Below are 21,750 nucleotides of genomic sequence, written 5' to 3'. Positions count from 1 at the left end.
GGCGTTCCTGAGCTTAGGCACAGCTACGTTCCCGCCTCCATAGAGCAGATCCAATCCTGACTCACTAAGCTGAGCCGTGAGACCGTATTTCAGGCCGTGGCCGTGCCTGTTCTTGTCCTTGCTGCCCCCGCCCCCCCGGCATCACTTAGGCCCCAAATGCGCAGACCTGGGAGGCAGGCCTCTTGCCTGGAGCTTTCTGGCAGAAGTGGCTGGAGTCACCCACGCTGGCCCCGTTGGGGAAGGAGCGAGGTAGGACAGCAGGTGGGGACAGACCCCTGGCCCTGGCCCAGCCGCCCGGAGTCTGGGGGGCAACCTTTCCACCTGGCCCTCCTGGCCTCCTTTGTCCCTAGAGTCCTAGATTCCCCATGTCCTGCAGATGGGTGTCCCTTCCCGCCCCCAAGGAAGCCCCCAGAGGTCTGGGAGAAAGTGTTTTTATATCTTTAGTGTGTGGGTGCCCAGGAGCCCCCATCACACCCCGTTCCAGTGCAGCTACCGCACGGGCTTTGTGTTTTCAGGGCGTGGGACTGGGTTCTGAGCCAGTGGAAAGCTGGCGGGGCGTGTGATCAGCTTCAGCTTCTGTGCCCTGCCTGCCCCCAGGTCACCCAGGCTGAGCAGGGCTGGTGCTCAGTGGCCTTTCCAAAGCCCCTGGCCAGAGGGACGTTCCCACCCAAAGCAGGCGATGGGGGACGCGGCTGTGCGCGGGAAGGGCTCCGGAAGCCGAGCAGAGGCTGTGGTCACGTCGGGCTTGGGCTTGCTTGGCTCCAGGTGGGATTCGTGGTCCCAAAGGACGGCTTACGGTCGGAGACGTGGGGGCTGTGAGGCCCACAAGTTTCCCGAGGGCCCCGTTCCGTCCGCCAGCACCTGGCTTGTGCTGGGACAGTGTGGGGACCTCCCAGGCTGCTGAGAAAGAAAGAGCCAGTCAGAGCCGGGTCCTTCCCACTGGAACTGCCTCCCTCCTGCCCTGGGGCTGGGGCGCTAGGGGGCTGGGCACAGGGGCAGCGCCCACGGTGGGAGGAAGGGAGGAGGGGCTGGGCTGGAATCGCTGCCCTTCGGGAGGTGCTGTGACCAGGATGTTTGCCTTGGGGATGGACCTGGGAAGCACGAGCAGCTCTCTGCTTTAACCTGGAGCCACCTGGTCTGGCGCCAGGCGTCCCGCAGGTGTCCAGATGTCATGGGCAGCGGTGCGGCCTCTGGAACTCCCACACGGGGGCAAAGCCAAGCGTTGTTGGGACACCTGTCATGTTTACAAGGGTGGACAAGAAGGGCTGGGCTAGGCCGGGTGCTGGGGCCCCGGGGCGGAGCCCCCCCTCTGAATCTGAGGGGCTTGTCTCTCAGGAAGGGGGCACCACTCTGTGCTACTGAAAGCCCTTGGTGGAAACAGGAGTGTTTTTTTAAGCACCAGCCTCTGTTTTCTGAGCACCAACAATCCCTCTCTGCACTATAGTTTCCTCTAAAATAAAGTAAATGGAAGATAAAAATCAATACATCATTGTTAAAAAAGATACAAGTTTAAGATAAAATACAATAAAAGGCCAAGCAGAAAAGCATGGTACAATCATTTTGTTGGTTAAAAACAAACAAGACAAAAATGTGGGGGTAGCCTTTGTCTAAACCTACACGCCGGAAAGCAACTGGAATGTCCTAAGGCGGCCGCGTCCAGGATAACGCAGTGGTCGGTAGAACTGGAACGTCCAGTTCAGTATAACATCCAGTGGGAATTTAATGCAAGCTGCATAGATAACCATGCGCCCCTAGGAGTCACATTTTTAAAAATCAAAAGAATTTTGATTTCTGTGTATTTTACTCTTACGATGTGTCACAATTTGGACGAGCCACTTTCAAGTGCCCTGGGCTGCATGTAGCTGACCGGGGCCGCCTGGCTGGATGACACAGTCTTTTTAGCACAGAAGGTGGAGCTGGGCCCACGTGCTGCGGGGAAAGCACTTCGGCACCGAGCGGAGCCGTGGACGATGGGGCGGCGACCGTGGGAGCTGCCGGGGAGCGGGTCTGTCCTTCCAAATTCAGCCACAGCCTCCGGCTGGCGAGACAGACAGCGGGTCCCCAAACTCTGGATCCAGTTGACAATCTGACTTTGGGGGTTGTCTTCTGCATTTCTTTGATTATCAGGGAAACTCGACAATTCCTCCTGGCTTATCGGTTATTCTTGCTTTTGGGCTTGAAACCGGATTAATGAATTAGAAGACTTGTATGTCCTTCATTTGGTGTTAGGTTGAGTGGGGAGGGCGAGAAAGGCTGGGAAAGGGAGAGGAATTTTACAAAATTAAGAGTGAGAGACACGGGTGACTGATGTTAACCAGGAAAGCGACAGCTGGGTCCCACGAGGAAGTACCTGACTGTCCCAGGCCCCCCCCCCCCCCCCCCGCCCCGGGCCACGTGACTTTGGACTGTCCGCCACGAGACAAAGCATGTTTGCCTCCCCACTGGTGCTGATTTTGCCCATGAGACTTGCTCTGCTCTGGACACCATCCGTCGCCATGAGGACGATGTGCCACAGCAGCTGGTCACAGGAGGGGCACGTGGGCAGAGCCTCCTCTGACACGGCCCTGCAGCTGGAGGCCACGCTGACTGTGAGCAGGGTCATGCATGCTCGTGCCACAGCTGTGGCGTTTGGGCTGGCTTGTCACACAGCGTTAACACGGGAACAGCTGACTACGCAAAGTGCATGGGGAGGGCAGCAGCCGGATGGATAACACAGGACAGTTCCCCAACCACACCCCAGGGGCAGCAGACCCAGACCCCAGACATGCAAACCGTCTGTGCTTTCAGTTCCACGTAGAGGAAAATACTACAGTCCCTGTAGGGGGCAGGGTGACTTACAGAGAGAAGAGAATCAGATTGACACTGAAGCCTTTACGTGACACTAAATTTAAAAGGCAGTGAATGTAGGGATTTGGAGAGAAAGAATTTTAGACTTGTTGTAAGCTCAGCCAAACTCAGTTTAACTTTGAGAACAAAAGAAGTATTTTACCACCCATGCATTCTTTCCAAAAACAAAAAAATTTGCTTAATGAAATATACCACCCACACCAAAAATGGCAGGAAGCCGCCCAAAGATCTAGAGTTCAACTCCGAACTCCATTAGTTTTCCCATTGTTCAGATTTTTCAAAAATACATTCCAGGAAGCATTAGTCTCACACGATGTTCATCAGGGCAGGATTTCTGGGTCTCATGAGCCTGGGAAACACGCAGGCGTGCATCACAGTAACAGCCAGCATTGTGCCCTGCACGCCTGTGGGTGTGGCCCTGTGTCATCACTCAGGCCTCACGGCTGCTCCCTGGTGCAGGTGCCGGCATCGCTGCGGCGCCTCAGGAGACGGCGGAGAGGATGGCGGTCACGGCGATGCGGATGGGCAGCTGAGGAGCTCTGGAGCGCCTGGCCTGGGCCCTTTGTCTGGCTTCCGACAGCCAGAGTCCTGCAGGCACCTGCAGGGCCTGTATGTCCACCTCTGGTGGTTTTGTCTCAGGGAGGCGCAGGCAGCTGCAAACTGAGCTGAAAGTCACCCATAGTCTCTACCTGCCCAGCACCCACCTGTGTCAGGAACCTATGCTTCCGTTGTGCTGTTGGCCCAGGTCCCTGTCTGTGCGCCCAGGGCTGGGGAGGTGATGTTCTCTTGGCCACAGTACTGGACCTGGGGATGCAGAGACACAGGCCGGGATGATCGCGAGCTTTCCTGAGTGTCATTTTGAAGAAAAGGACTGCAGGATGTGACGACTGTGGACTGGGAGGCCAGAGGCGACCAGTCCTCCCCCGACAGGTGGAGAAATTTGTCTCCCCCCTGTAGCGTACCTGCTGAAATTCTTATTCCTCACAGCCACCTTTTTCTTTTCTTTTTCCTTTTTTAGGGCTGCACCTGTGGCATATGGAAGTTCCCAGGCCAGGGGTCGAATCGGAGCTCCAGCTGCCGGCCTGTACAGAGCCGCAGCCACTTGGGATTCGAGCTGCCTCTGCAACAACCTACACAGCAGCTCACGGCAATGCCAGATGTTTAGCCCACTGAGGGAGGCCAGGGAGCAAACCTGCATCCTCATGGATACTAGTCGGATTCGTAATCCACTGCGCCACAATGGGAACTCCCTACCTCTATCTTTTAAATGACAAAAACTTTCCATTGGATAGTGTTTTTGAGTTGCCCACCTCTGTAGAAAGAAGTATTTTTGCCATGTGGAATGAAGCTGGCAGCATAGACACCATGGAAGGTATTAATTGGGGGGAGGTTTACTTGCTAAAACAAACAGCTCGCAAATCTGTCACTACACTCCACCCACTACACAAAGAAAATTGGGAAGCATTTAAATCAAATGACAATAGAAATACAAAATCTATGGGATGTAGCTAAAGCAGTATGTAAAGGGAAATTCATAGTTATGAATGCTTATTTCATAAAGGAAGAAAGGTCTAAAATCAATGGATGAGTTCCCACATTGCAAAGCGAAGAAAACCAGAGTAAACCTAAAAAAGCAAGTGGAGAGAGTTAATAAAGGAAGACATTTGGGAAATGGAAAATGGAAAAATAATAATATAGAAAATTAATAAAACCTAATGCTGATGCTTTGAAAAGATTGAAAAATTGATAGCCCTCGGGACCGATTATGGGAAAGAGAGAAAAAACACAAATCGCCAATACAGGAATCAGAGAGTCTGCATTTCTATAGACACTCTGGATGTGAGGTGATAAGAAAGAAATATTGTGAACAATGGTGTGTTCAGTAGATTTGACAATTTAGATTGAGGAGACGATTCTTTGAAAGACACAAACTGTCACAGCTGACACAAGAAGGAGGAAAAGCTACTATCTTACATCTACCAGAGAAGTTGAATTTGAAATTGAAAACAAAGGAAACGCCAGATGCTTCAGCGCTGAATTCCACCAACATTTTGGGAGGAAAGACATTAATCACACACAAACCCGATCAGAAAATAGAAGACGAGGGGCTTCTTCCCAGCTCGTTTGTTACGGTGGGCAGTTGGCTTGTGTTACACTGGGGCAACACATTCTAAGGAAATATAATTACAGACCAGTAGTTCTCCCGAATGCAAAACTTCTCCACAAAATATGAACAGACTGAATCCAGAAATGCATAAAAAGGATAATGGATCATGGCCACTGTAGGGTGAATTTTGTCCCCTCAAAAAATGTGCTGAGATTCCAAGAGCAGGTTCCTGTGAATAGGAGGGGATCTGGACTTAGGGCCTTTGCAGGTGCACTTGGTTAGGTTCAGATCGTGTTAGAGCAGCGTGCGTCCCCAACCCATTGTGGCCAGGGCCCTTGTGTTCTTAGAGCGGAAGAGACAGAGACAGAGAGAGGAGGTCCCCGAAAGACAGTCACACAGGGACACGTGTGGTGATGGTGGCAGAAGCCAGAGGATGAGTTTGCAAACCGAGGAAGCCAAGGATGCCCACTGCTGGGAGCTGGTGGAGGCAGGAGAGGGCAGGGCTCTGCCACGCCCCACCTCCACCCAACGTCCCCTTCCAGAACGGTCAGTGGGTAAATGTCTGTTGGCTCAGCTCATGGCCCTTTGTCGCGCCAGCCCCTCGGGAGATTCCTACAAAACTCCCAGGGTTTACTGCAGGACGGCACATTTGGTTTCATATATGAAAAGCAAATATGTCATTACCGTATTAACAGGATACAGGAAAAAGCATAGTCACCCACTGATCTCAAAAAACACATTTGATGTCTATGATTAAATGGATAAATCCACCGACCGCGGCAAAATGGGAATGAAAAGAACGGTAATTGATGAAAGGCGTCTACAAAACCCCTGCATCTGGTCCCACAGGTGATACGAAAAGACTCGGCACTTTGCTTTTTCTCCTCAGACTGTGAGCAAGGCGAGGACGATGTGGGATTGCACCTGCTTTCACCACTGCACGAGCCAATGAAATAAGCCACGGCAAGAAATAAAAGACACACATCCCGGAAAGGCAGAAGAAAAACTGTCGTTATTTGCAAATGACATGACTAAGTATGTAGAAAATTCTAGAATTACCAAAAAAATCCACTTCCAGGTTATCAAGAAATTTAGCATGATTGTTGGAGACAAGGTCGCTCAAACAACATCAGCCACAAGGTCCAGTGTGTTCCAGATACCAGCCACGCAAAAGCTGGAAAATGAATTAAAAGAAAAACCCTCGTATCAAAATGCAAAAAACACACTCAAGGAGAAATGCAATGCATGAACAAGACCTCACAAAGAAAACAACCAAAGCCACGGAGAAGACAAGGCGTTGCTTTGAGCAGCGAGAGCTGATGAGATAAACCATGACCTAGATTCATGGACTGAAGGGTTCCTGCTGTGGGAGCTCATTCTCGCGGGTGATCTGAGGGTCAGCGCAGTCCCCGCCCACACCCCTCAAACGGCACGGGTGTGTCTGCGGGGCTCCCGTGGAGGACGAGAAGCCCCTGGGCAGCTGGGAAGCCCGGGGACCCTGAGCGGCATCCAGTGGGACTGAACCATCAGAAACGGGGACCCCTGTTTCTACAGCAAGGTCGCCCCCTCCTGAGTTCTTAAAACGAAAAACACACACAGCCTTGCCTTCCCGTGATTTTACAGTTACTGCAGAACTTCAAAGCGGAGACTTTTATTTCTCATTTCCTTTCTCCCGCTTCCCTTCGCGTATCATGCCTCCTTGCTGGGACTGCAGAGACTGGAGATGATCAGCAGAAAACCTAGGTTCGAACCCAGCCGAGCGCTGCCCCCCTCCAGCCGGGTCGCGGGGGACAGCGGACCCGTGAGAGCTGGAAGAGCACGGAAGGGAGCCCGCCCGCCCCCGCCCCCGCAGCGCGCTGCACGCATCGCAGTGTCCTGCTTGCCAGCAAACGGGGACAGAACTGGCGTGTGAATCTCATGAGATACCGTGACACAGGGATAAACTGCTGGTGGCGCAGAGGCAGCCTTTTCCTACGTGGCCATGAACACCTGCGTTCTGATCCCCGCACACCCAAGACGGGTTCAAGAGGTGAAACGCTATGACTACTCTTCTCCGAGATTAAATTCTTACATTCTCCCTTTCCCGACAAGCTGAGAACATGTACGTGCTGCGGTGTGAATGTGCACGACGGGTTATCCTAATGAGACCAGCCTCCGTCTCTGGCCCCTCCTCCCCCAGGCCGCCCTTTCTTTAAGGGCAGCACGAGGGATGCCCTGAAACGCCATCTGAATTATGCATGCACCAGCCCCGGGCTTCAGCCAGCTTCAGCCTGGGCTCTGGGACAAAAGGATATAGCCCAGCTAGCATCCCTTTTGTGTCCGCCAGCCATCTTTTGTGAGGTGGCATGGGAAAAATCTTAACGAGGCTGCCCGGCTGCCTCGGAAATTCTTTTCGGATAAAGAGGTGGCCCCCCCCTTGCACCTGGCGAGCTCGAGGAGGACACGCAGGCCCCCCGCCCTCACGCGGCCCCTGCTATGGTCCTGTTTCATTTCCTAGGCAACGGGAAGCCGAGGAAAGCAAGATGCCACGGGGGGTGGGTCTGATGGAAGAAAAGGCAGATTAGAGAAGATGGAGGGGGGCGTCCTAGGTGACTGCAGCCGCGAGAGGATGGCGGGAAGGGCCCCCTCCTGCCGGGTCCTTGGAGGCAGCTCCTGCAGCCGAGGGCCTTTCAAGGTCACCGCCCTACTCCCCCTCCCTCTTCCCAAACGCTCCTTGAATGATGAGCGTAATTTCCAACCCTTGAGTTGGCAGATTCGCCAGCTGCAGTTGGTTAAAGTAACACAATCATGAAAGCTGATAAGGAGGCAGAATCTTTCAAAAACATGAAATCTGTGCGATAAATGGAGAAAACACCATGTCCAGTGACAGAGGTGCCCCGCTAAATAATAATACACACACACGGGCAAACGCAAATTGGAAATACATTTTGAGGGAGGCAGACCTGCTCAGCATTCATTGGGGCCTTGTGGAGGCTATCGGATGCGGAAAGCCAGGTAGAGACCCAGGCGCTGCTGGGTCTGTGGGTGCTGCCCGCCCCTGGGCAGGGCACGGTCCCCTTGCCTGCCCGTTTCCTGTGTCGTCACTTCCGAGGGTGGCTCTGGGTTCCACCTGGAGCATCTGCGCTCCCTCCTGAGACAGTCTCGCTTCCAGACGCACAGGGATTCCTGACAATGAGAAATAGATGTTGAAAAACAAGTCATGTTTCGGATTAGCGTGGCTTTGGGGTACAAGAATGAGTTATTCCCTGCCTGGCCCGGACCCCTTGGCGTCTAAGCGTGGGCGTATTTTCAGGCTGGGGAAACAACAGCAGACAAAGCACTAGTGAAGGGGGACCGTGCGGTTTGCTCCGCTGATGAGCGGGACAGCAGGCACCCTCCCGCACGCATGTGGCTTAGGGACTACGTGCATAATCTGTGTCCTAAGACACTCGGACATTTGGGTTATGCAGGCCGAAGGATGGCTTTCCCTTGGGGACAAAGGGTTTGAGTCCCCTCAACAGCCCAAGACCTCCTGTCCAAAGAAGGAACAAAGAAATGGCATTGGATGCGGATGCGGCCCAAGCCGGTGGGAGGTTTTCACATCGTCCTCCTGATGACCCATTACCTGTCAGCCCTGGGGACAGGACGGTGCTGGGCGCTGTCGCTAGGTCACAAAGAGCCTTGTGTGCTGTCACTGCGGAGTCCCTAAAGGGATTTCCTGGGACCCCTGCCTCCCGGTGAGTGTCTGCGGGAAGGAAGGTTAACACACCCCCACCCCGAGGCATCAGGACCCCACCTGTTCCCCTTTTAGTGCCACAGAGGCCTGAGTGCTGATTCAGGCAGCCTGGTTCCTGGGGACACGAGGTCTTGGGGACATCTTCTCGGTCTGTGGACACGTTGCTAATTCTTGTCCCAGCGACGCCGCTGTCATGGATGGGTCTGTCACGTGATGAGCAGTGCGAGCTTGGACCTGGCGACAGCCGGTAGACGCAGCATCTGTCTTACGGAAGGTGACTGCAGCTGGTGCCACGAATGCCCAGGTGTTGCTCTTTGCAGCTGCTCTGTCGCTTCTGGAGCCCGAGGGGAAAGGGAACGCCAAGGAGAGGGGACCCCGAACCGCACCCCTCCCTCCTGCCCTCGCAGCTCCGTGTCCGCAGAGTGAGCGCAGGTTCCTGTGCACCGGGAGGTCTGAGTCTGACCCGTGAGGGAGGCGCGGGGCCCATTCCGGGGGTCGAGTGTCCGTCCTCTGAAGCCGAGGGTTCTGCTCTCAGAGGCCCCACAGGAAACGTCGAGCTTGGGTCCCCCAGCCTTGATCCGAGGAGCCCGGACACCTGCCAGGCTGTCCCCAGCAGCGGGTATCAATCGCTTCTGGGGGATCTACGGCCCGCGAGCTTCCTTCCTCCCTCCTGAATGGCTTAAGGACTCGGCGCCTTCGTTTCACGGGGCATCTCCTGAGAGCCGAGACGCTCGATGGCGCAGGCTCCACACCTCCCAGGACTGATCTCACCCTTTTCAAAGGGAGACCTGTCTGTCCGTTCCCGCTGCATTTCCACAGCATCCCTCCCTTTGCGAACAGCTTCTTGCCTCTCTCTGCATCGAGGCAGTTTCTCCTCAGCTCTTGGTCACCTTTTGCGCACCTCATCGCTCAGTAACCCTGCCTGCAGGCATCCTGTTCCCCAGATCTCATGGGCACAGTTTCCTCCTCGGCGCGAATTCCCTTCCACTGGGGGTTTTGGTGAAATCGCCTCCCTGGGGTCTGAGGTTTGCAGGTGCAGGGACCACAGCCGGCCCTGCGGATGGACGCCACGCTGGCGCCCAGCATGGAGCCTGAAACATGAGCAGCGCTGGTTGACATCAGACAAAAAGGTGCCGTGAGCTTTATTTCCGTGTGACCACGGTATGGGTCTTGTGTTTGCCTTTTCTGTCTGTGGCACATACCTATAAAAATTAGCCGGGCCTCTGCCTGGCATCTTGATATACGGCGTGACTTCCACTGGCTCTTAACGCAGTGTTTCATGTGGTCTCCAGGCTCCAGTTTTAAATCTTTTACCATCATTTTCCCCAACTAATAACCATGCAGTCTCACAAATCTTCCTTGGGCTTCTGCTCCTGTGCTTTCTGAAGATGCCAGCTCAGGGCCCTTATTTACTGATGACTGGCTTTCTCCTCATGCAGATGGCATCATTTTGTGAACAGAACAATTGTCTCATGGATGAGGCGGTGTTTTCCTAAAGACCCAGCAGCAATCCGAAGCAGGCTGGAGCCCTGCCCTCGGCCTGGGCAGGAGAGGCGGGCGCTGTGACCAGGACACAGGGAGACCCAGTCTGGCCCTGAGAGAACTTCCAGCAAACAACCCACAGTTACCCTATCAGGTCTCTGCGGAGGGGCCGGGCGCAGGGCTTGCCCATGGCTCCAGCACACCCACCCCAGCCCCTGCGGGGAGGGCCAGCGGCTGGCTGCTCAGTGTTCCACTGAGAAAGGGGGGTGGGGGGTGAGGAAAGAGGAAAGAGACCTCCAGGGAAAAGGTGGGGGCTCTGACAGCGTGATTGGAGAGCAGAGCTGTGCAGCCCGGCGACGGGGGGCTAGCCCGGTTGTGTGGCCGCTGAAGCTTATCATCTCTGGAAACACTGGAGTGTTTGGGGGGGAGGGACTGCGCCCCTAACATTTGATGAGGGCATCACACCTGAAAGAAATGAGTGGTTCTCATGACCTGGGAATGAGGCACAGGACATTTAAAATATCATATAATGAAAGTACTCGTTACTGATAAGAAATGATTTAGAGTTTCCATAAGAAAAAATTGGAAAGTGATAAAGCTGAGTAAAGAAAATGCATGTGTTCACGTGTGTACATAAATACACATGCACACCCAGGCACGCGTGCACACACATGCACACGCGTGCATCTGCTGACGTGTATTCACGGAAGAAAAGAGCGTCACGGAACACAAGGCCCCGGGAAGTGCTGACTTCGCAGCACAGATGGCGAAGCCCAAACCTCGTGTTCTCACTTTATCGTGTCAGGAGCGCAGTCGTGGCTCTGCGCTTGATAATCTCACACGGCCGCTTAGCTCACAGCCGCTTCTGTGGGTGCTGGGAAAATGCCCTCCGTCCACATGGCGGGAGCCCCAGTCCCGCTTCGTCTGGGGTGACTCCGTGGTGCCGGTGAGCGGAGCCCTTGGCCTGAGGATGGACGGTGAGGACTCATAATCTGGGAAGGCCCGCTGCCCCAGGAATTGACTGGTTCTTGAGAAATAAACTGCCCAGCTTCCGGTCCCACCGTGACTATTTCTGTGGAAATTTAAGCCAGTTGCTAACATCTCTTTACGAAAGATGCCACCAGCTCCTGCTGCTCACCCGCTTGCTGAGAATTCTGGGGAAACCATCGGGGAAGCACCTGGGTAAAAGGGTAGATGTGTCACCACAGGTTTATTCTGGGTGGGCGCAGTGGCTGCTATCAGAGGGCACTGAGCTGCAAAAGAAGGAGACCCCACTGTGCGGAGACCCCGCGGGCGAGGCTTGGCTAGACTGCGTGGCTCTCCTGTGACCTGAGCCTGCCGGGCGCTGGTCCTCTGGGAACTGGTGTCTCACAGTCTCTGGACCAGAGAAGGGGGTGGAGCGGCAGCGCCCATGAGCTCAGAGCTTTGCCTGGGGCAGCCTGCGCTGTGAGTGGCACAGCTGGCTGCCTCCCGCCCCCAGAGTCTCACCCGAGGCCCTGGAGTCATTGTCAGAGCCCGGAGGACCCTGCCTGGGGACGTAAGAAGGGCCGCGGTTCTCCTGAGACTCTGAGCCCTTGGACGTCTCAGCTGCTCACCTCTTTCCAGCCCCAGGCATTCGCCGCAGGTTGGGTTGGTTCCCCCCAGAGGGGCGCCCAGGTCCCAGCCCTCGGGTCTGTGGCCTCATTTGGAATCAGGGCCTTTGCAGGGGGTGATTAAATGAGCGTCTCAGGGTGAAGTGCTCCGGGATTGGAGGGGGGGCTTTAATCCAGCAGCTGGTTCTTACTGGAAAAAGGAGGGGAGCCTGAGGCCCAGAGTGCGGAGGGTGGGGGGGCAGGGGGCATGGAGACAGAGACAGAGGTCGGAGCGATGCCATCCCAGGCGGGGGGCCTGTGGTCACTGTCCGGAGCTGGACGAGGAGACAGCCCTGCTGTCACCCTGACTTCAGACTTCTGGCCCCCAGAACCACAAGGGATGCGATTCTGTGGCCAGCCACACATTTGTGGTCATTTCTGTGGCCGCCCAGGACCCACTGTAGCAGCCATGCTGGTCAGGAGCCGAGAAGGCACAGCCACACGGCGACGTCCTGGCCACATGCGCCTTGTCCACGCCCATGTCCCCCACCCATGCCTTACACGCTAAAGTGGGTGTGCCTGCACTTACACGTCCATAGACGACACGTGTGTGCGCACAGACGCTTCCCATTCAGGAGTCTGCACCACAAACCCCCCAGGTCCTGGGAAGCCTGTGGTCCAGCAGAACCACGACCTCCCCGTCATTCCGAGTGGCTGTCCTGCCCGTCGTTTCTCTGTAAGCTTCCGGGTGGGATCAGACACAAGTCCTCTGCGACCATGAAGGTCAAGGCATTCGCAGCCCTCCCCAGGCTGTCCTTGAGCTGAGGAGGAGGGGGCGCGCCCTCCCCTACCCCGAGGGGGAAGGGGCCCCCACCCCACTCCTGGCCACCCCTCCCGTCCATCCTTCTCGGTGGCCTCTCATCTCACTTCGAGATGTGCCAGCTATTCAGTCTTGGCGACATTCAATATTCCTATTTGACATATTGCTGCTCATGACATGGGGAAAGCTGGTTCCTAAAATGTTTGCTATTTAAAATAAGAGGGACTGGGGAGTCCCTGCCGTGAATCTGACAAGGAATCATGAGGACTCAGGTTTGATCCCTGGCCTCCCTCAGTGAGTTAAGGATCCAGTGTTGCTGTGGTGTGGTGTAGGCCGGCAGCTGTAGTTCCGATTCGACCCCTAGCCTGGGAACCTCCATATGCCGCAGGTGCAGCCCTGAAAAGCAATAAAGAAGCAAATAAGAGGGACTTCACACCCAGCAGACAATGTGCCAAGATGTGACTTAGGCCAGAGATGAGGCTTTCCCTGCTCTTTGTGTTTGTAACCAGAATTGTAAATGCGTGTCCCCAAGGTCTGGCACTGCATCTCGTCTGACCGGAAACCCAGGCTCCTGTGGGAGGCCAAAGCCAGGAGGAAGCCTGAAGTTCAAAGGCAAAGGGTGGGGCGAGGGCAGAGGCCCACACGAATGAAGCTCCGCTCCCTCCCCAACCCGGGAGCCCTCCCAGCTCAACCGCTTCTGAGTTTGAACCCTTCCTGCTGTGAAGCGTCCTTACAGGTGTCAGGAAAGTCGGCACAGACAAAGACGCATGTTTTAAAGCCCCCAAAGGAGGGAGAAGCCAGTTTGGGGAGGATGGTGGGGGCCTGGGGCGTTTGGTTCAGAATTCCACGAACGAATACGGCGAAGTGACAAAGCCCACGGAAAGGTGGTTGGAGCTGAGACATGATATTCTGAAACATCACCCAGGACCATCTGAAGTCACGAGCCTTCGAGCAAAAACAGCCAGATTTGACATCAGCATCCCGAGCAGTAAAGTAAACACCAAATTCCGAGTCATCAGAAGGCCCAGCAAAGTCCGCGCCTTGAAGTACCGCTGGCAGGGTATGACGGAACGCCAGCGTCATTCGGTTTTCTTCAGTGTAGAAATGAAGTATTTTGGGGAAAAGAGAGTTGTGGATTAAAGATGATTCCTGAGGCTCTTAAGACTTGACTACTGATGGTAATTCATGCAGTAAAACGAAACCCCCTCAGGTTTGAGTCCTTATTAAATTTCATGTCGACAAGAACGGCGGTTAGTATAACATGATCCTAAATGCTACACCAGTCACTAACGTCACGCAGCAAGGATTCATTAGACAACACCAGGCTCAAAATTGTTTAACGGTTGGAAACTCTAGCGCAATCTCTAAACCCAACTCGATTTGGTCAGTGTTCTCGGAGGACGACCAGTCTCTGCAGACACAGAGGAGGTCGCAGCTGGCCCTCCCTGCAGGCTGCACTGGGGGGTGTCCTGCCTCTGGGGCCTCCTGGTGACATCAGTCCCCACTGCACCGCAGTGAAAAACACCCCTGCTCTTTCTTTTGGATGGTTTGGATTCTGCCGTGAGTGGGGATGGGCAATGAGCCTCGATCCGCAGACGACCTTGCTTATGTGCTGTGCCTCGTTGGTTGACCTTGAAGAGAAAGAGAGTCTGTCTGACCTTGGAGAGTTGATGGGGTAAGAAGCTGGGCAGTTTTTCAACGTCTTAAAAACTTTTTGGTGTGGCGGTTCCTCACAAAACTAAAGATAGAACAACCGTGTGATCCTCAACCCCCTCCTGGGCATCTACCCAAACAAAACCATAATTCAAAAAGATGCACGCACCCCTATGTTCCTGGCAGCACTGTGAATGTATGAACAACAGCCAGGACATGGAAACAACATGCGTGTCCATCAACAGAGAAATGGATAAAGAAGATGCGGTACATGTGTGCAATGGAATACTACTCGGCCATAAAGAAGAACAAAATAATGCCGTTTGCAGCAATGTGATGGACCTAGAGATTTTCACACTACGTGAAGTAAGTCAAAGAAAGACAGATACTGTTTGCTATCCCTTATACGTGGAATCTAAAATATGACACAATGAACACATCTGCAGATGGAAGCAGACTCACGGACACAGAGGAGAGACTCGTGGTTGCCATGGGGAGGGTGCGGAGGGGGTGGTCAGGGCGGCTGAGGTTAGTCAATGCACACGACGACATCTCGAAGGGGTAAGCCACCAGGTCCTGCTGTACAGCACGGGGACCTATAGTCAATCACTTGGGACAGACCACGATGGAGGATAATGGGAGAGAGGGGATGTCTATTTAGGTGTGACTGGGTCACTATGCTGTGCAGCAGAAATTGACACGACATTGCAAATCCACTATGCTTCCTTTTTTAAGAAAGAGAGAAGATGGAAAAAAATTTGTGGACCCCATGCTTCTGTCATATGGACGGTTCACCCTCTGCTGGCTGCAGCCTTGTGAACCGGCAGGAAACACACCCTCCCTTTCCCAGAGGTGATGGACGGAGCAGGATAAGGACTGCAGACGGAGGACAAGGAGCCACAGCGGGAAAGGTGCCGAGAGCGGGGGTTGCAGAAGAGCCTCTGCCCAAATGCCACGCTCTCCTAACATCTATTATTAGGCAGTGAGAACCTAAGGTTCTGTTCCAGAAACCACGGCATATGGGCCTAAATTCGGTGTGGCAGCCAGGCTGACTCATCTCAGGGGCGACATCCTTGTGGCATTGGAACAGTGGCCACTTTTCCATGGTCTCGATGTTTGACCCAAAGGAAACAACCGCTCTCGCTCTATTTGGGGAGACGCATGTACCAGCTCTTCTGGATTTTAAATATTGGGTTTGTTTTCAGACGAATCGTCCAACACGAGTCTTGGGCTGGGGTTTGGACCCTGTGCTCTTGGCACATCACACGGAAAAGCGGTGGTTGCCCCGTGGCAGCATCTGATGGTGGAAACAGAGGAGGGCACGTCCAACGTGAGGTGCCTCCTGTGCAGGAGAGCAGGGGAAATGCAGGCGGTTGGGGTGACTGCCGCATCCACGGGAGGGAAAGAGCGTTTGCCTCCAAAAAGCCCTTCACGGGCTCCTGCTGTCAGAGACCTCTTTGCGTCCAAAATAGCCTTCGACAATGAGAGCCTGCTGGACAGCACGGGGACGTCTATCTAGTCACTTGTGATGGAGCAGGATGGAGGATAATGTGAGAAAAAGAATGCATATATATTATGAGGAAAAGAATATGTATCTTATATATGGCTGGGTTACTTCGCTGTACAGTAGGAATCAAGAGAACACTGTATAAATCAACTACAATGGGAAAAATAAAAATTAAAAACAAAGGTGTTTGATCCAAAGTAAAAAGGACAATCGGTGGAGCGTCTACGTTCAGAGCCAGACCCTTTTCTAACGAGACCACCGTGCCTACGGGAGAGGGTCTCTCCTTTTTGCTGATTTCCTGGGATTCTGGGTTGGTTTTCAGAATGATAAAAACAGTGATTAGAACATATGAAATAAAAGTTGCTGCGAACAGCGAAGGTTGTTTACATGACAACTTAAAACCTGTGAGAGGAAGTGAAGAAATACAAGTGAGTTTATAACCAATGGACAGAGCTTCCAAGACAGATGCTTGGGGTGGGGGTGGGGATGCGTCCTTTTAAATGCACTTAATAGAAAGAGACAAGTACTTTTAAAAGTGTTCTAGGAATGATAGTATTAATTTATAGTGGACTTCTCAATGTCAATTCCAGGAGAAACTCTTCTCACTACGTAGCCTCCGTCAGGGGTCATTTCTTAGGCTATTTACAACTGTGCCATTCAAAGTTCGATGTGGTACCATCTGTTTGAAAAGTTTGATCGCTCTTCTATTATTGGCACATAAACGTCTCAAGAAATGCCCATAAGGGAGACGGTGGGTGAGCCACCGTTTGGGATGAAGGACTGTAAAAGCTGCAGCTGCTTTTTTTCTAAGCTTAGCAGCAATTCCTTCTTTAAAATTGGGCCATGGGCCCCGTGATGAATTATATCGTTATTTTAGGATTTCACTGCTGAGCTCAGCCAGTGAGCACGACTCATCACTTGTTTGGACAAGACCGATCTACCTCTGAAGGAAACCAAATGCGTGTCCCGAGTTTCGAGAACCAGAAACCACCATCGGCTGCCACCTTTGATTAAATCAAGGTGCTGAGACTGAGCAGAACAATGAAAATGAACTTCATACAACCTAGACGAAGGGATCCCTTTTCTTGAGGGAATCCGTCTTATCGAGGAGCCTGGCTGCTTGTCCATCAAAATACTCATTTTTCTTCAATTCTCACCCTGTGTCTAAAAATAAAAACACAGATATACGGCAGTTCCTTGGATACAAGGGACTGAGAAGCGCAGGACATTTCTGAATGCACGGGGATCGGCAAGGTCGAAGCGACCTTATGTGTATTTAGCAGCATCTTTCCCCAGCTTATTCAAGAATTTCCTTAAACCTGTTAAATATGCAGCGTGTGGAGACAGACAAAGCTGGTGCTTGCGGCTGTTCTGGCCCCAGAGGAGGCGTAAAATAGAAACAAAGCCTGCTGTCTGGTCCCCCGGGGTAGGCGTGGGCATAATCGCCCTCTGGGGGCCTGCTGAGCAGCAGGGAGACATGCCAACACGGGCACAGCACACAGCCCTGGGTGCCAGCCTCCTCCTGCAGGAACTGCTGTAGTAAACACCTTTGCTCATGCAGGGCAATTTCCCGGAGAGCTGTTTTGTTTCTATCCACCCTCGTGGTGGAGTGCGAGCTTATTACAGGCAGGTGTTTTTGTGCCTCCATTTTTCACTTATTAAAAAATCAAAGCTCAGCAAAGTCAGACCCAACCCTCCACAATACAGTGAATCATCTCAAGTAAAAATGCACCCCCCCTGCCCCCCGGCTATTTTTCTGGTGCCTGAATTTTTCATTCACAGAATAAATGTAAAACCAGAGGTGGGGTCGCCAGCATTAGGAAGTGAAAAATGCAGCAGGCTCAGTGAAATGTAAATTTCAGATAAACAACGAACACATGTTTAGTATAAATATGTCCTCTGCCGTATTGGCACATCCTTGCAAATTGTCCTCCGAAATCCGCATGTACCTAGCGTCCTGTCTTCCATCTAGAACCCTAACTGGAGGAAGGAACGCTGCATCCAAGAGGAAGGTGGAACATTATTCTGTGTCCTCGTCACGAGAAACCGACTTTTTTGAGCCTCTTCCCCTCATCAGACTCCTTGAACCTAAGCCCAGCCTCCAAGCTCCTCGAACTTTCGTGGGCCTGTGGCTCTTTTCCCTGGGCGTCACTAGGGTGGAGGGGCTGCCTCTCTGTGTCCCTCCATTTCATGGGTCCGGGCTGTGTCTGTGCGGCGCTGGCAGCTGCCACTGCCCAACTTCCCCAGGGCCGTGTCGTCTCTGTGCCGAGCCCGGTGCAGGGCAGCCTGATGCCATCAGGACGACACCATCCAAGGTCCCCCCACCAACCGTTCTGAGCCCCTTGGCTCACCAAGGCCTTTCTCTTCTGGTCAGGGAGCTGCTCTTCACTATTTTTAAACTTTGAAATTAAAACATTGTTATTAGCTTTGACATTTTAACCAAAAAACCAAAAAACACAGCATTTGGCGCTTCGGGCCCAGTAAAGGTTGGTGGAATGAATGAATACATGAGCAAAGGGAGAAGGTCGCAGCTCCCCCGGGTCAGAAAGTGCCACTTCTGCAGTCAGACCCTTTCTGCCCGCACTGCCCCCGGAGTGGGACTGTGGCTCCAGAAGGAGAAAACCAGACCTGGGGCCTCCTTACCTCTCACTTGGTTGCCAGCTGCCCCGCTGCCGCCGTGATGCTGGGAAGGGTTAAAGTTGAGTCAAGTCAGCTGAGCTGAGGGTGACAGAATGAAATGAAAGCACCTGCCTGTCCTTCCTCACGGACGCTGGAGGTTAGCGGAATGAATGGATGGGTGGATGCATCAGAAGGACAGCGGCCATCAGTGGCCCCACCGAGTAAACCTCAGGTCACGCTTTCCAGTTCCACCAACCACCCGAACTCCTCCGAATGTCTCAAGAAGATCAAATACATCACGGATCTTTTCTTAAGAACAGTTTCAGTCGTGTCACCCAACTAGGGTTCTACGACCAAGCATTTCTGCTTCCCTTGGCTGCTGTAACAAAGCTCCAGAGTGATGACAAAGCATCTAACAGAAGCGGATGCTCTCACTGGGCGGCCAGAGGTCTGAGGTCAAGGTGCCGGCAGGGCGTGGCTCTGGGTGGGACCCTGGCCCCTTTCGGCTTCTGGTGGGGCACCATCCTTGGCTCTGTTCCTGGCTGGCAGCTCCATCACCCCTGCCTCGGCTGTCACCCCACGGCCGTCTTCCTGGTCCATCCTCAGGTGGCACTGTCCTCTTCTTATGGGGACACATGTCACATTGACCAGGACCCCTTGGATGACCGGATGACATCTGCAAGGACCTCATTTCAGGTGCCTCATTGCAGGAACCAGGGACAGGTCTTCAACACAGCTTTCCTGGGGGACGCAATTCAACCCATCACACTAAACCTCTTAATGATACGTCACCTGCAGCAGTCATCCCTCCAGACTGAAGGACTGACTGCTAAGTTTGTCACCTAAGTCACCACAGGAGACAAGGAACTAATATCCCATCAGAGTCTGTACTGGGTCCTGGGGCGATAAGTTGTCTAATTCCTGAACGTTTTGACCCCAGCACCATCAACAAGGCACAGCAGGTGCTCACTGAATGCGAATTTAGTCTGCTAAATAAAAACGTACACGAAAGAGTGAACTACGAATAAGTCAGCGAGGAGTGGACCCGGCGAAACTCTTGGCAGGTGTGGGTGTGTGCGGATGGACACACGCCTCGCCTCTGAGACGCCGGCGGCGGTCAGCATCCTCACCACCACTTTTTGTGCCACAGAAAGGAAGAAAAGCTGCAACCGAACTGTGACACAGGGAATTCTCATCACTTAGAACCGTGCTGGGTCCTCTCATTCAGTTAGTCGTAGGTATTTACGACCATATATTTCTTTCATGTGTGAAAATGGAAAGAAACATATAAGCATGCTCAATGGGGAAGACGTCTTTCAATCGTCTTCAAATTCAGCAGCTAACATTCCTGAGTCACGTGTTGGCTCCCTCCCCCTCCTCCCACCCTCCCGACCCGGTCCAGGCTTTTTCACCACGGGGTGGATTGACCTCTGAGCCCTGATGAGCAAGGGTGGGGAGCTCTCCTCAAAGGGGCTCCCCTGCTGTTCTCGGAATGTTTGCAAGATGCTGACACCCAGTCTGTAAGTTTTCATGGTGGCCCTTTTTCATCTTAAAAAAGGGTGCCGAGAAAGGATCCAGAAAACAGCTACATCACGTCCTGCCTCACGTGATCTGAGCTACTGGTTGGCTGAAAGTCCTGGGTTGTGGCACCCAACCCTGGGAGCAGGAACGGCAAGTCCATGCGCTGTTTGTAGGGTGTCTTTTTAGTGACACAAGTTCCCACACACACAGCAAAATTGCCTCCCAGTGTCAGGTCACCAGGACTGCCATCAACCAGGAGACGTGTCCTGACACTAGAGAGGTTGCGATGAGAAGGCACAGGAAGACATGCCTGGTGCTCGAAGGACTAGAATGACAGAGAGACAGTGCAGCCCTCAGCCACGACTGCTCCTGTGAATGTGCTGACAAGGCAGTGCCTCTGATAGGAAATGCAAGTGTCATCCAGCCCTTGAGTCAAGGCAGTAACACCTAAAGTGACCTGGGGTGGTATAAACGGGGAAGTGTCATTTAAATGGCAGCAGCGTAAAGACCTCTGCTGCATGAACATTTAATAGCATTCTTTTTTTTTTTTTAATTGTATTGGAATCTGGTTGACTTACAACGTCGTGTTAGCTGCAGATGTACAGCAGTGACTCAGTTATACACATACATAGATCTATTCCCTTCCAGATTCTTTTCCATATAGGTTATTACAGAGTATTAAGTAGATTTCCCTGTGCTGTACAGTAGGTCTTTGTTAGTTATGGATTTTGTATATAGTAGTGTGTATATGCCAACCCCAAACTCCCAATTTCTCCCTCCTCCCAAAGTTTCCATTTCAGTAACTGTAATTTTGGTTTCAAAATCTTTGAGTTTGTTTCTCTTCTGTGAATAAGTACTTTTGTGTCATTTTAATTAGATTCCATGTATTAATGATCTTGTATAATGTTTTTCGCTGTCTGAACTGGGAATCTCTAGGTCCATCCCTGTTGATGCAGATGGAATTATTTCATGCTTTTTTATGGTTGCGTAATATTCCATTTGTATACACATACCACATCGCCTTTATCCATCCTCTGTGGATGGTCTTTTGGGTCACTGACCAATGTGTTGAAGGCATGAGGTGGTAGAAAGAGTCACACAGAACCCTTGGTTCTGACCGAAGCCTGAGTGGCCTGGGGCAGGCTCCTTGACCTCCTGGCTCCAGTTTTCAATGTACAATATAAGACTTTCAGGTTTATTCCACATTCTTCTTGTTTTCAGAGGAAAACCCTGTGGTTACTTGTGGTTTGACGTGTTTATTTCATCACTTGCTGCTCTTCGTTAAAAGAATACACCAAACCCTCTTATGTAGGACAAGTTCCAAACCCACATTGGCACCCAAACCATCTGATGTGTGGGTGGTTGCAAAATTTAGGGGTGCACTCAGTGATGCTTTTATGATGTTGCTAAGACACTTAGACTTCCTCTAGTTCCACCTTCTTTAGAAAACCAGCACTTTTCTCCCGTCTCAGCCTTTACACGCCCTACCCCAGTGGGTGTGTCCCTGGGAAGCCTGTGTCTTAGCGAGGCAGCCAGTTCAATCAATGGCTTCATGGCTAGAAAATTCTTCCTCGCCCAGTTGTCACAAACATTTGGAATAGACTAGAAGTTCCAGAAATAAATCCAATAAGGGAGCAAAGTGGACATATATCTAGACAAAAGGTGATATCCTTCACATATAAAGAATGCTAAAAAATCAATAAGACAACAACTAATTTAGCAGTAAAATAGGCAAAGACCCTGAACAGATAGTTTCCCTGAAAAGCAAATAACGTTGTTTCTCAACTAGATAAAGTTACACTTGAGCTGATGCAAAACTAAACTTCAGTGAGGGAGCTTTTTTCAATTCTGGGGTAAGCAAAGATCAAACAGCTCAATAAGGCTGCTGGTCTGGCAGTGAGGACACTG

General features: G+C 52.4%; 1 long non-coding RNA gene across 1 annotated transcript; it reads right to left on the bottom strand.

Annotated features, from left to right (window-relative positions):
* Window positions 2,395–8,699, bottom strand: LOC106506296. Its single transcript, XR_002342170.1, has 3 exons — window positions 7,897–8,699; window positions 6,014–6,128; window positions 2,395–3,651 (listed from the first exon to the last, which is right to left on the bottom strand). It is a non-coding gene; the product is annotated as an uncharacterized LOC106506296 (long non-coding RNA).

Source organism: Sus scrofa, chromosome 1 (assembly GCF_000003025.6).
Source record: "Sus scrofa isolate TJ Tabasco breed Duroc chromosome 1, Sscrofa11.1, whole genome shotgun sequence".
Lineage (NCBI taxonomy): Eukaryota > Metazoa > Chordata > Mammalia > Artiodactyla > Suidae > Sus > Sus scrofa.
This window is presented reverse-complemented; position numbering and strand designations above follow the sequence as displayed.